Raw genomic sequence first — 6000 nt, 5'->3', positions numbered from 1 at the left:
ACCTACCACTTGCCTTAAATGCACCGCTGCCTTTCAAAATGCGCCTTCGCGTTGCAGGAGTGTTGTCTGAAAACGTGTTTTACCCTATGTGGAAATGACGTCCTGTGGGTATTGATTTATTTACTGTCAGTCTCCTCAAGTCGTACGCCCTGAGCTTCGAATGTTGTCCTGCCGCGTGACCAGAATTTACACAGTGCGAGGGTCACGTGACAGACCTAGCTAGTCACGTGAGTGTCGGTCCGGAAGCAGCTGTGCTGGGGGCTGGCTCTGCCGGTGACGTGAGGGTTCCGCTGCACAACAAGCAGAGGCAGCCCGGCGGATCAGCAGCGGGGGCGGCAGAGCGCGACTTGTAGGACCGGGACATGACTGGAAGCGGGAGCAAAGAGGGCGGGGGCGGCACAGCTGTTCATAATAGGAGAGCTTAGAGGGATCCTGGGATCTCCCAGCGTGGCGAGGGTCCTGCAGTAGCAATAACGGCGCCCTGGAAGCAGGGGGACGTTTGCAGCAAGGAGGTCAGTGTCCTTGAGGGCAGGAAGGTAAGGGAATCGGTTAGCGGTGGAGCGGCAGCAGGTAGATCGAGAGAGGGGGACGTCGCTCAAAGCACCAAAATGAGAGGACACTAGGGGCAGGCAACGAGTGCAGCGATCCATGAGTTTAGGTTATAAGGTTACCTGGCGGGAGAAACCCTTGGAAGCTGGCAGTCAGTATCCCTCGGTGTAAGCCACCTGACACCTGTCATTAAGCACCCAGTGCCGCTGACAGCAGGCATCAGAAGGCATCGATCGTAGCAGACAGCAAAAACAAGCTGCATTACTGTACCTGCAGTTAATCAGGCGAGGCCTCTGGCCGCAGAATTCCCCAGTCTGCTTCAGTGTCCAGTCTCAGAAGATGCTGGTCAGCAAGGCCTCGAAAATGTAAAGGACCAAGACAAGGAAGACGCGACGCCAAAAGAGCAAGGACAGTGGCCGCTGCGGTGAGTGTGTAATGTGAATTCATAAAATCACATTGTATGTGTAGCATCTGTCTCTCTCCCTCTTTGTTCTGTGTATATTGTTTTTTTCCCTGAGCCTGTCCATCTGTAACACTGGTTGATGATACACAAGGTAAAACAACACCAATCGCTCGCAAAAAACAGCCCTTCAGGTGTTAGCTGTAACTTGAAACCCTGGCGTTTATCCAATCACTTGTTTGCAGGAAGGTGCGAGTTTTAGAACTGTCAGTTAGTTGCGCAAAATGTAAATCAGGCTTTTACTTCACGAACAAAGGCGAATCTCTCTGGCGTGTCTTTTGTCCCATCGAGAGTCCTGTCTTTTATACACGGGGCCACTGGAATTGTGTGACAATGGAAGAACAAACTATGTTTTAGTGTTGAACAAATTATATTACAAGAAAATACAAATAATAATATAACAAATTAAATGGCAATTTCATTGAGTTATACTTTCATTTTACTAAGCGGTCGAAGTGTAAAAAAAAAAAGTATGGGAACTGATCCTGGGCACTGTGGGGCCATTTACATAACTAAACATACCAAAACATTCTGAACTATATTGTTTACACAGTGGAAACTGCATATAGAATGTCATGCACTCACATTAAATGAAAATCAAATGCAAGTTAAACTAATCTTCACAGTGCAGGAGATTGTTGGTTGTGCTTTGAGGGACCACCCTTTGATTTTGGTGTTGCAAGAGGTAAAACTAATGATTTTGTCTCCTAGAGAAATAATGTGATTAAGATCCATTGTGTGGCCTTTCGTGTCAGTGCACTGTCTAGGAGCTTAGGGAGAGGTTCCATTTCAAGCGCAGTTGATAGGTATACAAACATAAGCCCGCATAATGTATTTGTATCTTCAATATCCAGAATAATCAGCAGTGAATGAGATGTATGCATTCATTCCACTGCAACTTTCTCCGTGTTCCCACTTCGATTCACTAAGGCCCTCATCATTACTTGTAACCTGGAAAGTGGCCTGGATTTTCCTCACTGTGTTACTGAAACTAGTGTTAAGGGATACTGACACCGGGGGTTTCAATAACTCTTGTGGTCGTAAAATCTGAGCCTTTACTAGTAGGACCCTCAGAGTACCCTTAGAAATGTAGATTTACATGGCGCATCAGTAACTCTGGGCTTGATTCCCTTGGTAACTTCTCATTTACCTGGATTTTCACCCAGATTTGGCCTGCTTTCATGAACAGGTCAGTAAAAACACTGAAGAATTCATAATTCTGCTGTGGCCGATACCTGATGTGACTGGCCTGATTGGAATGACAATACCATTGTAATAAGGTTAGTGTATGAAGGGTACACCAAACGTGGGGTCCTGTTCTTAGGAATCAGTTACACAAACATGCACAGTATGGCTGCCAGCGTGTTTTAGGCCTCTGTGTTGTTACTCATACTATGTGAGCATGGGCTAGGAAAGAAGAATGCCCGTTGTAACCGAGTGCATGACTGCAAGATCCAAGGTGAATGTGTGCAAGGTGGTTGTTGAAGCAGCTCAAGCCAAGGAAAACAGGACTAGAGCGGAGACGTGTATAACTGGCTGAGGGAGGATCAGTGTAAACTGGTACACAAATAACTATGTGTCAGTGCACAACTTCATGTGCTTGCCTCTGAGGGTTTGCATATGCCTAGGGTGGGGACCACCTTGTAAGACCGGTTAGAAGTCCTTGGCATCTAAGACCACCAGTGGCATTTGGTGCCACGCCCTGCTTTTTCAGGATTTTGCAGGTGTATTCAACCTAACTTGTAGTTAGTTGCTGGTAGACGCTTACGGCCAGGGTTTATGTTTATTAGTAAAGAGTGTAAAAGACAGCATCATAACTGTGGTGTGTGGCCGGCCAGGTGGCTAAGGTGGGGAACATTAATCAGACTCGTCTGCCTCTGCTCAGTAGCATGTTTTTTTCTAGCCTAACCAATCCTTTGATCCGCAGCTTGAACTTGACATACGGGGTATAGAAAACAACAGAAGACGGATGTACGACGTTACGACGCATTCCATTACAACGCGTGCTTTCACAACACGTCCCTTACAACGCAAGTCGTTACCACAACTTGCTTTGGGGGCGGGGATTGCGAATAGTATAATTTACTATTCTAACACCAGTGCCCGTGGACACTAGGGAAGGTGTTGGAATAGTAAATATACTATTCTTAATCCTCTAGCGCCCTCCAGCGCAAGTCGTGGTTACGACTTGCGTTGTAACGGACGCGTTGTGAAAGCCTTGCGGAGTAAAATCCGCGTTGTGAAGGATGTTCCCCACAGAAGGGATGTACGACGTTACGACGCGTTCCATTACAACGCGTGCTTTTACAACGCGTCCCTTACAACGCAAGTCGTTACCACGACTTGCGTTGGGGGCGCGGATTGCGAATAGTGTAATTTACTATTCTAACACCAGTCCCCGTGGACACTAGGGAAGGTGTTAGAATAGTAAATATACTATTCTTAATCCTCTAGCGCCCTCCAGCGCAAGTCGTGGTTACGACTTGCGTTGTAACGGACGCGTTGTGAAAGCCTTGCGGAGTAAAATCCGCGTTGTGAAGGATGTTCCCCACAGAAGACCTTATTTACTATACAAGCCGTTGCAGCCCTGGTGCACAAGCTTTTGATTGTCAGCAGAGGGTGCCATCTTTATATTGCCCTCTTTATCCCCCTCCCTGCCGACATCACCTGTAGCATTCTTTCTCAGTGGTGGCTTCAGTCATAACAAAAATTGCAACAGCTCCAGGATGAAAGAAAACATCCTACCTTGACTCCTCAAACGAGTCATCAAACACATAGCTACTCCCTGTGGGAAGGCCCTCCAAAGCAGCCAAATATTGGCTAGAACAGCCAAGCCTGACCAGGGAATTGTAACTCCTGGGCCCCCTTCTAGGCTCCACTGTGATGGGCCTGTATGAGAGGCTCTTCGTGCAGGAAATACTCATTGCTTGTGGGTAGAAAGCCCTTGGTGAGCGTTGTCTCATACCAGTACCAGACCAGGGACACATTTCCCCCCACTCCTGTTTCTGTACCTGGAATCTCTCTGCCTCGTGAGCTCAGCACTATCCTCTTTCTGTAAACTGAGAGGTGGATTACTCTACCCAACAAAAGTGAGCAAATAGTTATTACCACAGCACTAGGGTTGTTGACAGTTACGATACTGGTATCTAAAAATTTGCCTCAATAAATAATTGATGTCTCAACTCCTATAGTTGGGAGTTGCAAGGCCCAGGGAGAACCACTGCTCTTCTTTCCTCTCACTGTTGTCTTCTTCCATTTACTAGCCTTTTACAGTTGATCGTAGAGTGTTGTTTAATTTTGTTGTAATTGATACAACAATGTACAGTGACAGCCAGAAACTGCAGACGTTTTTGGTAAGATACGTACTTTCAGCAGTGCGACATAAGAAAAATACCCATAAAACCAAAATGTTGTTTACTTACATTTCTTTCTGTTATTATGAAATAGAAATATAATTTGTGTTACTTCTGCTTCCAGATCCTACTTTCAGTTTCTTGTTTTCAGCTGTTCCTTGTTCTTTTTTTCAGTAAGTGATTTACTGATCCAGCATTTTGACAATGATTTTTTTTACTCTTTTAAAAAAAGTTTTTTTTTTTTTTAGATGGATCAGTCATGTGTTTTTTGGGAAATCAGTAAAACACACTAGCCCTGGTATGTAACCTGGGAAGGGAACTAGAGGCACTGGGTGCTAGGAGCCAGCCAGCCTCCAACACGAAATGTTAAACCCAAATTGGGCTGCTCCTAGTGAGGTGATCTACAGGTGCTTAGAGATGCGTGATTGGTGGGGGCATCTTACAAAATGTGAAGGACTGGCCTCACACACCACCTGGTGTCATGCTTCATCATAGGCCGTCCTCGCCCTCTAAAAACTCAGTTTGATAGAGGGCGGGCATACACCTGACGACAGGGATGCACTTCTAAACTAAGTGGGGGCCCGTGGGTAGTGAAAGTGCCCCCACCAATCACGCATCTCTAAGCACCTCTAGATCACCTCACTAGGAGCAGCCCCTTTTTTGGAAAATCGCCATCAGTAACTATAACTCAAAACCATATTTTAACTCAAACACTTTCTTGCTAGTTCCCTGACTTGGTATGTAAGAAGAGGGGTCCCAGACAGAACACAACAAATTACTAAATTCACAACATTTAGAATAGATTAATTCAAAAAGATCGAATCAAGGTGCAAGGTGTTTTTATTTTCACCGCACCAGTCCTAAACATTCATTAGATCATTAATCAGAACATGAATATTTACACAATGCACAAAAAATTCAATAAGCCCACAGGGGAGAGGGGAAGGTGCAGGGAAGAAAATAACATTTCTTGATAGTTCAAACATCACATGTCAAAGAAATCTTCAATTATATCTGTCCGCATTTTAAGATCACAGAAAAAATTAAATAGATCCCCATACGTGGGGTCAAATACAGTGTACACACATCAGAATGAATTTCAAAAACAAATCTCCTATTCAGCTATATACATAAAACTGTTCTGTAGGAGTTCGAGTAAGTAGAGAAAGTCTACGTTTCCACCCATAGAATGTAGGACGGTAGATCCTTACTACGCGGGTCTTCGTCAGGACGTGAGGGAAGAGGGGGGGAGTGTGGGGCTGTTCCTAAAGACAAAACATTGAGACAAACATTTAAAAAGGTCTCTCAGAGAGAGTCCCAAAACTTTACTCAAAGGAAACATTGAAGAAAGATTGGAAACAGTACAAGGGGTGACTAACAAGGAGGTATTATTGATGACAAGGCCTGCACAAAGTTACCTGATGAGGAAAACGGCCTCAGAAAAAACGTAGTCCTGGCACTTGCCGTGTAAATTAGTGGAAATAGCTGTATCTAAGAACCAAAAGGTAAAGAATAAAAGGCGCCAATCACTCGGTATGTTCGCCAAAAAAGTAAATACATTAGAAATTCAGTTAGCCAGATGTCCTACCTCAGCCGTAGTAATATATGGTATTCGGCCATTCAAATAGTTGTGGCGGG

At 45.0% G+C, this 6000-nt stretch overlaps 1 protein-coding gene across 1 annotated transcript in view; it reads left to right on the top strand.

Annotated features, from left to right (window-relative positions):
* The first annotated feature begins 218 nt into the window (after positions 1-218).
* Positions 219-6000, top strand: part of ABCA3 (ATP binding cassette subfamily A member 3) — a 633557-nt gene continuing 627775 nt past the window's right edge. Inside the window, exon 1 of the mRNA XM_078663005.1 lies at positions 219-973. The gene's annotated coding sequence lies outside the window, so the exon portion shown is untranslated. The remainder of the gene's footprint in view (positions 974-6000) is intronic.

This window comes from Lissotriton helveticus, chromosome 10 (assembly GCF_964261635.1).
Source record: "Lissotriton helveticus chromosome 10, aLisHel1.1, whole genome shotgun sequence".
Classification (NCBI taxonomy): domain Eukaryota; kingdom Metazoa; phylum Chordata; class Amphibia; order Caudata; family Salamandridae; genus Lissotriton; species Lissotriton helveticus.
This window is presented reverse-complemented; position numbering and strand designations above follow the sequence as displayed.